This window comes from Grus americana, chromosome 2 (genome assembly GCF_028858705.1).
Source record: "Grus americana isolate bGruAme1 chromosome 2, bGruAme1.mat, whole genome shotgun sequence".
NCBI classification, from domain to species: domain Eukaryota; kingdom Metazoa; phylum Chordata; class Aves; order Gruiformes; family Gruidae; genus Grus; species Grus americana.
This window is the reverse complement of record NC_072853.1, coordinates 34,410,491-34,420,856: the sequence shown is the minus strand read 5'-3', so window position 1 is coordinate 34,420,856 and position 10,366 is coordinate 34,410,491. Positions and strand designations below refer to the sequence as shown.

Here is a 10,366-nt window from a genome sequence, read left to right as displayed (position 1 = left end):
AACCAGAAGCGTAACTAAAAAAAGGGGGGCTTCCCCCCACCCCCGTGACAGCTTCAGTGGAGCAAAGGGAGAGACACCCGGTGGGGAACCCTCGCTCTCTGGGCGCACGCAAATCTGTGGCTACCAAACACGGCGGAGATCTGAGGACTGGCGGGTCGGGGGACAGCGGGGGCGGCCTCGCGGCCGGGGGTCGCCGTTCGCTCGAGCCCTGCGGGGCGGCTGGGCTCGCCCCCCCCGGGGGCAAAGCAGGGCAGGCCGAGGGGTTATTTCCCCGCCCGTAGCTCAGGAGCAGCAGCAGCCCGCCGCGGGGCGGCTGGCGGCCGGCGCGGTGCAGCGAGGGAGCGAGGGACCTGCCGCTCCGTGGCCCAGCGGCCGGGGGGGCGCTGCCGCAGACCTGGCCGGGGGGGGACACCGGGCTGGGGGGCAAAGCCCCGCCGCAACACCGCGGCTCCCGTCAGCCGCAGCTCAGTGGGGCCGGGCCGAGCTGAGCCGGCCGGGCCGGTAGCTCCTGGCCCACCCGCCGGCGGGGCGCGGGCTGCGCGCAGGGCCAGCCGCAGTCGGCAGCAGCAGCTTTCAGTTTTCATTGAGGCTGCTGGTTACTGTTTAACATCCCCACCCACGTTTCAGTTTGTTTAGTAAATCGATCTGATGCTTGGGCTGAGGCTGCTGCCCTGTCGCCATTGAGCAAAGTTAATTCCCCCCCCTCTCCACACGTTCTCTCCTCCTCCTTCTTCGCGCTACAGCATATGGTAAAGACGGTGCCAGCCACACCAAACAAGTCACGCAGCCCAGCGCCGGGACGCCCGTGGGGAGCCGGGGGGTGCGGGGGAGGCAGGCGGCCCGTGGGATGCCGCCGCCCTGATCTGCGACCGCGCCGCCGGAGGCCGAGGGACGGGGCGGCCCCGCCGGTAAGTTCCCGGGGGCTGGCGGCGCCGGCGGCCGCCGAGTGACTCAGCCCCGCGCAGCCCGCCGCGCCGGCGAGCAGCCTCGCCGCAGGAGGCAAACGTGCAACGTGGGGAAAGTTGACCCGGCTCGCGGGAGAACGGACAGCAGCTGCTCTCGGGGGTGGTGGGGGGGAGGCGGGTAATGTTGTACATTTTTTCTAATTTTTTTTTTTTTTAAAATACGCTTGGTCACGTGTCCCTGTTGTCGGCGCCCGGGGCGCTCCGGGGAAACGCGTTGCGCCGGGCGCAGCCTCGGGCCCCCGGGGCGGGGTGTGCGTGTGTCCTGGCTGCGGGACGAGGCCGGCGCAGCCCAGCCCCGCTGCGCGCTCCTGCGCCCCCGCGGGCCGCCCCTGCCCCGGCGGCCGATCGTGCTGCTGCCTGGGGCTGTGCTGGCATTTGTGACTCCTTAGCAGTCGAAGTCACGGCTTTGCGTCGGGTTTAGCAAGATTTTCTAAAGGCTTTTAGGTTTTGCACCCTTATTTATTTCTCCGGCCCCGCCCTCATGATCACCTGTGCAGCAGGTGGATCTGTTATTGTAGGGCTGCTCCTAGTAATAGCACTTGGCCAGTGCTGGATGCCCGGGTAGAGAATTCCAAAATACTTCTCTTAGGGGAAAAATAATTATAAAAGAGAAAACTTCAAACACGAAATGGGCAAAGCAAGCCAAAGATGAGTTTTGCAGGTAGGACCAGCAGTGTTTCCAGTGCTTCTACAGTGTTACAGGTGCGCTGTTTACAGGGTACCTTTGATCAAAGCCAACTTTCAGGTGTCACACCTGTGAGTCGAACATCTGTTCCTGCACACTGAAATGGGAGATACAGTCAAGCATTTTGTGAAGTAGACAGTAGGTTGCAGTAACAGTATTTCAAAGTAACTTTTCACATTTGCAATGGCGAATACTATTCCATAGCAAACGATGGTTATGTTAAATTGGGCCTTCCCTTATGTAGGCCTTTTCTTGTACAGTGCTACACATAATTTGATTTATTGTGATTTCTCATCCATATTACTAAGACAGTAGAGTAGTTTAAAGCGACATTTCCTTTGTTATTGGTGCTCAGTTTGTTAAAACTGAGTTACTGAATGAGACTGATTATGCTACACAGCTTTCAAAGTCCCTGAGTCTCTTATTTGCTGAGAAAACTACAAAGTGCTGTGTAATTCCCCATATTCCTTAAGAACAGAAGTTCTTACAACTTACATAAGAGGCATATGAAACATTTATATATGTACAGGTGATTTTCAAATATTATGAACACTATTTTGGTCCTTTCATTCTTTTCCTCTTTCATTTTTATAGTTATAGGATAAGGGAAAGATAGAAAAAATGCTTGAAATGCTCTGTTGTAACTCAGTTCACACTTCTCATTATCCTTCAGTCTCTGAAGCGTTGAGAGGAAATAAGAATTTTAAAAGTGCTATTTCCATTGCCCAGTACTCAGCTGCCTGTCCCTCTCTCTCTTACTGAAGTGCACCAGGCTGTTTAAGGCTCACTTCATACATATATTAAAAAAAAAAAAAAATCAGGTGTAGGACAAGATCAGGATGCTGTTATCTTGTTCATGATGTTACTTTTGATTTTAGCAGCTCACACATTTGGACTCATTTCCCAGAATACAAACTTTGTGTTTCCTTCACAAAAAGCATAACTTTGTCTACACCTTATCTCACATAACTAGTGGATTATCTCTATTCCAGAATGTTGTGCTTACTAGCAACAGCCTAAAACCAGAGCAATGCAGAGGTTCAGCCTGCATTTCCAAGACGGCTATTATGAGTACCTGTAGGCAGTGTATTAGGAAGAGCTTCAGGTGGCATTCAGCTGCCACCACCCTCTATCCTGCCTCTCACCCGGGAAGAACACAGGAGGTACAGTGAGGAAAACGGGACTCCTGTGGCCTGGCTATAATAGCCAGTTCCTTGGATGGCCAAGTGATGTTTACTGCTAATTTGTGCACATCATTAAATGAGCTCTAGGCCAGCTCCGTAACAAAGATGTTCTAATAAACACATCTTGGCTGCTCCCATTCCTCCAGAGATGGCCGAGTATTGCTTGGCCAAATTTGAATCTCTGAATCAAATCCTATTTGATCCCACTAAGTTTGTCAAACTACAGTAGTGCAAGAACAGAACTCAGTCCTTGTGCTTGACATGGCTTCTGTTTCAAACTTTGTGGCAGAATTTATATCAGGTGCATATGGACTCAATACTACAAGAAGTCGGTCCCTGTTGTGTCTTCAAGCTCTTTAGGACTGGGGTGGAAAAATGGGATCTGGCACATACCATGAGTGTTACTTGCATATGCACATCAATTTTGACTGGCTACAAGAAACAAAACATTACTTTAAGCAATATTAATTCTTTTTAGCAGGTCATTAGTAGAAAGAGACTTCCTGAAAAAACTTAAAAATTAGTAATTTGGTAACCCACATGATGGAAAAATCATCGACTTTTTGCTTGTTTGGTTTTGTTTATTTGCAAATTGAATCTATTATAACAAAACAATAATTATTCACAACTGATTTAAGACTGCATCGTTAGTATAATGTGGTTCTGCGCTGAGCAGGGTGTGCTTTTACATCTGTCAGGTAGCAGGGGCAAGGTACTCCATTTATTAATTGATAAATGGACTCTTTCAATGCGAGGATCTCTGCCTCACTTCTCAACGATTTCAAAGTTCTGTCTCTTGCTTGTGAGCTTTGAAATATTCTATTTATTTATTTTCATTTTTTATTTAATGAAGTGGTTTAGCTATTCAGAAATCTTTCTGTTGCTCCCTTTCTGCATTCAAAAATAAATGAAACAATCTACACTGTTTAATCTCAAGCCTGAAAATTAGTTTGATTTGCATATGTTGCATCATGTTGATATAAGGTATGTAATACTAGTTAATTGCATTATTCTGGTAACATAGACTAGTAATGTAGACTGTTTTAGAATATAAAGGAAGTTTTATTTCTGTGGAAAAAAGTTACCTGCTGTATATGTGATAGAATTTAATTTCTCAATGAAAATATTGCTGCAACATAAAATAACGCTGCAGGAAGGCATGGCTCTTAAGTTTTCATGTATGTTAATGAATGATACATTATAAAACATATCATGATGAGAAAATATGGAAAATGCATTACTAACAGATTAAGATGTTTGAACGTTTTGCAACAGCTTTGATTGAATCAAATATTTTTTCATTTCAAATTTTCAATTTTAAAACAGCACACCCTAAAAATCAGGTCAGAATGCTGTGTGCAATGTCAGAGCTGAGATCTATCAAACTGAAAGGCTCCAACAACATTTTCAAACCTTTCTCAATTGTCAATTTAAGTTAATTGAAAATGAAAGGTCTTGCTTTCAGGATTGGGCCATTTAAATAGAAGCCTGCTGCTTTCATTTTGTAGAAGGGCAATCTCCCTCCACATACGTGTTTTTAAAAGGTTCATTCATAATTCTCCCTTCACACTTCTATTGGAAATGACAGAATTCATTATTTTGAGTTCTTGAACTATTTTTCTGCAACTTGGGTGATGAATTGTATGAGATCTAGTTCATAACGTGGCACAGCAACCCACAAGATTTAAAATTCTCAAGGCTCAATCTGTCTCTTTCTGGCACTGGGCTGGCAAGGATGCAGGAAGCCTCCATGTGCATCTTCTGGCTCTTACGGAGCAGTAGGTTGGGATTTTTTTATTTAATACTGACTAGGAAAAAGCCTCGCACCCTTGCCTGGTAATTCACTAGAGGTATCCAGGCAACAAGGACATACATTACAGTCAGCGGTATACAAGGTGCTGTGTGAATTTTCCTTGCCTCCTGTTTATCGGGGAATCCAACTGCAATAGACCCATACAACTAGCGCTGTTTCCACTATCTGTTCTTAGCCATGGGAAAGTTTGCCCCTAGACTTCTGTATTTCTATTTGTACTTAGTTCTCTGATGGAAGAGGATTTCTTAATGTGTAACAGTACCTGGCCAAACACGGGGATTAGGCTCAGGTGAAAGAGGGGGATCGAGCTTCCGTGAAATGGCAAATATGATTTAGTTTGCAATTGATAGTGCATCTATGGCAATGTTGCAATGAGAATCCCCTTTTTGAGAATCATTTTTTTGTATGGGGTTGCTAGGCTACACCAGCCTGGTTTGTACTTTGAGAAAAAAATTAGTAGCAATGTCCATCAGCAACCAGCTACTTGCTAACCAAAATAGGTCTCACTGGAAGAAAGTTATGAAGATTGAATTTCCCTTTTTCTTTGTTAAACAAGACATTTTTTCATTAACTGCTGACATACGAAGTATCAGCACTGGGCACTGAGTGGGACTAGTTCATATTTTCAGAGCTGGTCCAGATGCTTGAAAACTACTCACCGCAATTGACCATGTTTCTTCACATATCTTAGACACTTTTTGTGCCTCCCACAGCTAGAGAGGGTTATTTTGGTTGGGTTTGTTTTTTTTTTTAATTGATGATTATGAGAAAAATTATTGATACCACCTCTTTCAGAATCACATCCCAAAGTGTCTTGCAGACAGTGTCTTTTGCTATGCCCTTCAGGAAAATAATATTTATTCCTTTTGCAAGGAAATGTCAGAGTGACGTTACCTTAGCAGGTGAAATTCCCTCAGCAGAGGTCTAGACACTACTCAGAGAAACGAGGTGGTGACCATGCTGTGACTGCACATTAATACACACTCACTCTCCTCTCGCTGCACCTGATACGTATAGTGAGGTGTTGGCTCGTACCTGCTGTTGTAGTTCCAAGGGAAAAAATACAATTTTGGAAATGGGTGGGATTTTTTTCACCGAATTGTTAAATACTTCACCTGTTTATTACTCCCCCCCTCCTAACTGATAAACAAGTTGAAAACAGTCTTTTCTGCTGGACCTTTTGGTAGCCACACAGTGATCCTGTAAGGCGGGATAGAGATCTTGTACGTTGTTGGCCACACGTGTAGTTTCATATGGTTTCTGGGCAGTTACCCTTTGATCCATATTCCTTCTGTTGTCTTCATAAAAATGGACGTAGGCTTTTTACTTACGAATGGTGAAAACAATGCATAGCTTTTACTACTAGTTCTGATTTTGGTAGTAGATGCTATCTACGTAACAGGTATGTATTATCCTTATTTTAATATCCTTCTTGCCTTTTGGGAGAACAGTGATATTCCTGGCTTTAAAGTCCAAATCCAAAACATTTCAAAAAGATGTACATTTTTAAAGAGGCTTTAATGTCTTCCGAGCCTCTTGTCTCCGTTCACGTTTTACAGTGTCTTACCCTATATTATTGCTTTTAACTGTCTTTTTTTTTTTTTCTTTTTATCTGACTCTCTGAGCTTCAGTGACTTTTTATATTAATATTAAACATGTAATTTTAACGAGTGGTTTATGGAGATTTAGAGACAATGCTTTTTAATTTACTTCAGTTTTGAAGTTCCAGAGCTTGGCCTGACATAAGTTTAAGGCAGAACTTTAGATCATAGTAATACGAATAACTTTGGCTGTGATGGTAAGAGGGGAAAAAAATTGCAAAGGAAGGCACTCAGTTTTAATGCGAGATTTATCTTGCTGTGTTTCATTTCAGAATCTTCTAGATAAATTACAGGGAGACAAACTAGTCCCTTTAAGAGTTTGATGTTGACACCCAAGCTTGTATGGAAAACCAGATCATTATATCAAAGAGAAAATGCTATCTGCAAAAGTAAAAAAAAAAAAAAATAAAAGGAAGCCTCCACTGGAATTTTCCCAAAGAGCAAAAAGTAGCCTCAGGATTAGGGGGAAGAAGTTTTAGTTGTAAAAATGTAAAATGCATTAAGCTAATTGCAGGTGTATTAGGCTAACTTTGTGCGTGGTTTTTGTTTGTTTGTTGTTCAGGGCTTTTTTTTGGTTTAAAGTGAGTCAAGATGAAAATAACTTATGTCAAATAAAAAGTATTTACAGGGTCTGTATCTCCTTAACTACTGTTATTTAGCATTGAGAGTAAAACATAAATGGGATGAACCAGAGCCTTCACTCCCAGGAATTTACAATCCATATTGCATTTAAAAATGGAGATGCATTCTGTACTTCGCAGAACACAAGTCTGGTTTGAGTTTTGGGGTTGTCTTGAGGTCCATCTCCACAGCCAAATTTTTCAGGCTTCGTTCAGATGCCTTTGTTTTCAGATAAGTAAGAGAGGAGAAGAAACAATGTAAGTAAGTTCCCTGACGCAGGCTGATGCATTTCACTTCCATTTTCAGACTCCGCCAAAACAACCGAGGCAGCTGAAGGCATTGGCACTGCTTGCTTGTCCACTTCATCTCCCACCTCCCCTTGAAGGTCATTGTCCTTATAACAAAGGTGCCGGGATTAATACTTATCTTTGTCCGCAGTTGAGATAGTTCCTTAAATTGCCGAATACAGGGACGCTTGTGTTGATCTAGTGGATGTTGAACTTTCATGGCTAACGTCCGGGTGCATGCCTACCTCCGCTGTCCCTGTTGAAAGGAACGGTCAGCTCTGAGGAGAGCCAAGATTGAAGTTTTAGAGTATTGCAGCCAGACCTCAACAAATTGTCTGTCAACAAAATCAGTCATTTCCTTTCTTGTCAAAAAGAGTAAGCTGATTGGTGGACATATAATGGTAGGGGTATTTGCCTGCCTGAAAATTGACTGAGGGCAACTCATTTCTCATTTTTAACATCAAGTTGATTAGTGGTAAATAGGAGAGCCATCAACTCCACTATAGTAATCTTTCCAATAGCAAGTCTATAAAGACCTTTTTAATAACGGAAGAAAACAAGGAAACTTTAAATGAATAGGCTTAACATTTCAAGGGCAAGGAAATGTTAAGCAATTTGCAGGCTCTGGCTGAGAAAGGGATTCAAATTTTAACAGAAATTTTACTATGAATTTTGTTAGTACAGAACTCAATAGTGGAGGTTTTATCTTATTTTAATCCAATAGGTCAAGTAATTTCTTTCCCAAGATGTATTTGAAGCTGAAAGAGGGTAGAAAATGAAAAACACACTCAATGATCACTCCCAATTTTCTATGGTACCAGAGAGCATAAATGACCATTCTGAAATTAAGATACATGTATGAATTGCAAAAACCTTGGCAGGTAGAAAATGAGCACAGCTTCAAATGGCCTGAAGAACATATCTATGAGATTGCAGTAAACTTTTTAACCCTTTATGGTCTCCTTTCCCATCTAGCCACCTTGGATTTGTAAGGCTGGTCTCTTGCTTTCCGTAAGAGGACAAAAAGCAGCATTATAGAGCAGTTCAAGCCAACGAGGTGTCTGTTAAACCTCAGATGTATAGGGAAGGTTACAAAGGAGAAACTCTCCTGGTACGGAAGTATTTCATTAGTTGGACAAAGTAACATAGTTGTAGGGAAGCAGCTGTTTAGAACTAAACACATTATCAAACCTGGAAAGAGAATTCTAGGAGGGCACTTCGAAAACAGCTTCTTTGTCTGCCTTGTCTGGTAATTTTAGAAGTTTTTACATTTCTGGTTTTTAGTTTAAGAGCTCTGTTCTACCTCAGACCAGTACAACTGAAAGTAGAAATTTTGGGGAACCCTGGCATCAGCCCACTAATGGTTTAGAAATCTTGAAAATGGATTGTGTGGTGCGCTTCTCCGCAAAGGATACATCTGCCTATTACAAGTGCAGCTTGTGATCCTGGAAAATTGAAGATGCTCCATTGCTCTTAGCTAGATAAAAAATTCAACATGTCCTGTAATCCTTGATAAGTCAAGATATATTTTTTTCAGGTATCAAGAAAAATCTGTGGCTTGCTAGTTGCTGCTGTTTGCAGGAATCCCTTTCTTTGAGCTGAGATGCTTTCCATATACAGTTTGGATTTGATGTGCCAAAGAACACAAACATCCTCACCTTTGCCTCTTTCTCTGCATCCTGATAGCACCGAATTCAAAATTCTAACCCATTTTGAGTCAGATCCAGTGTTGGCTATTTGAGATGACCCTGACCCTAGAATTGGTGTAGTTATATTAGAACTGCAAGAGGAGCTTGTGTACATACAAGGTTATCTTCCAGCTGGGAACACTGGGAACTACTTACAGTGTATCTCAAGCTTTAGGTAAGCATTTGGATGAAAATATATTTTCTATGCCTGGGAGTAAATCTGTGAATCATATGAGTCTGCAACTTGCTTGCCTTCTTGCCCTGAAACAAAACATTTAATGCTGTTATTAGTATGTGACATGGTTGGATTCCTGTTGAAAATCAATAACCTTCCCATAAAACAAGCCTTACATCCTTTCCTAAATTCATTTAGAATCATTTTGTATGCCTCATTAGCCTTGTAATTTAAGAAAGAATAAAAGGAAAAGAAAACAAACCAGCCACCTAATATTAAACAGTGTATGTAATTTAATTTTTCCAACCAAAGGGGATGTTTATGACACTAAATATATCTGCTAGTCTATAAATACCTGTGGTTATAGTTGTAGAGCAGTGGTTCTCAAACTGTGGTTCATCAGACACTCAGTGATGATACACAATGTGCTGTGGGTAGTATGATGTCACTACTACCTTCCTTTCTTTTTCTTTCTTTCTTTCTTTCTTTCTTTCTTTCTTTCTTTCTTTCTTTCTTTCTTTCTTTCTCTTTCTTTCTTTCTTTCTTTCTTTCTTTCTTTCTTTCTTTCTTTCTTTCTTTCTCTTTTGAAATAGATCCTTAATATTTAAAATGAAAACATAAAATTTAAAATAAAATTGGAATAACTGATTGACTAGTCTAGGTCTTTACCAACACACTTTTCAATTTCTAGGAGTTTCACTTAGAACACCTTGGAATGATATCCCGCATGTAAGAACCTTACCATAGACTCTTACTTAAGTAAAAAATTAAGGTTTAGTAAGCTATGTTAAGAAATGGAAATGGTTGTAATGAAGGAAAGAATCCCACACATTTTAAATTCCCTGAGCAATTTCTTGATGGCTATCAATGTCTGCTGATTGAGCCTTGATGCCTGTTCTGTCTGTGTTGATACCTATGTCCAAACAGCTCATTTCAAACTTTCTGTGGGTGTCTCTAATGAAGAACAACAGCTATGCACATTTCTATTTAAGCAAAATTGTACATTGTTTAACCTATGTGAAGGTAAAACTTGAGTTTTCATGTTATATATATTTTTCCCATTTTTAGTATAGCTGTCCAATTCCATCAGAATTGCCTTGCCCTCACTGAGTCAAGATAAGTGTGTGCAAGTTATTTATAGACATCAGTATTAATAAATAAAAATAGTGTGCAAAGGTATTTATTTCTGTACAAAGGCTGGTCATATACGCCTGGGGTTTTTTGTGTATGTGTTTGGGAGTTTGTTTCCTTTTTTTTCTTTTGTTTTGTTTGTCTTTTGAGTAGCCCACTAGCTTTTTGCTAAAGACACAAGGAGAACAGCTGAATCTGTATTAAATGTAGCCGGTT

General features: G+C 41.8%; 1 protein-coding gene across 2 annotated transcripts in view; it reads left to right on the top strand.

Moving 5' to 3' along the window:
- Positions 1–692: 692 nt before the first annotated feature.
- HNF4G (hepatocyte nuclear factor 4 gamma) overlaps positions 693–10,366 on the top strand; it is a 68,362-nt gene continuing 58,688 nt past the window's right edge. The window contains exon 1 of one of the 2 annotated variants that reach the window (XM_054818011.1): positions 693–908. The gene's annotated coding sequence lies outside the window, so the exon portion shown is untranslated. Of the gene's footprint in view, positions 909–7,174; positions 7,276–10,366 lie in introns of those variants that run through there. The other variant, XM_054818014.1, reaches the window with a different exon arrangement.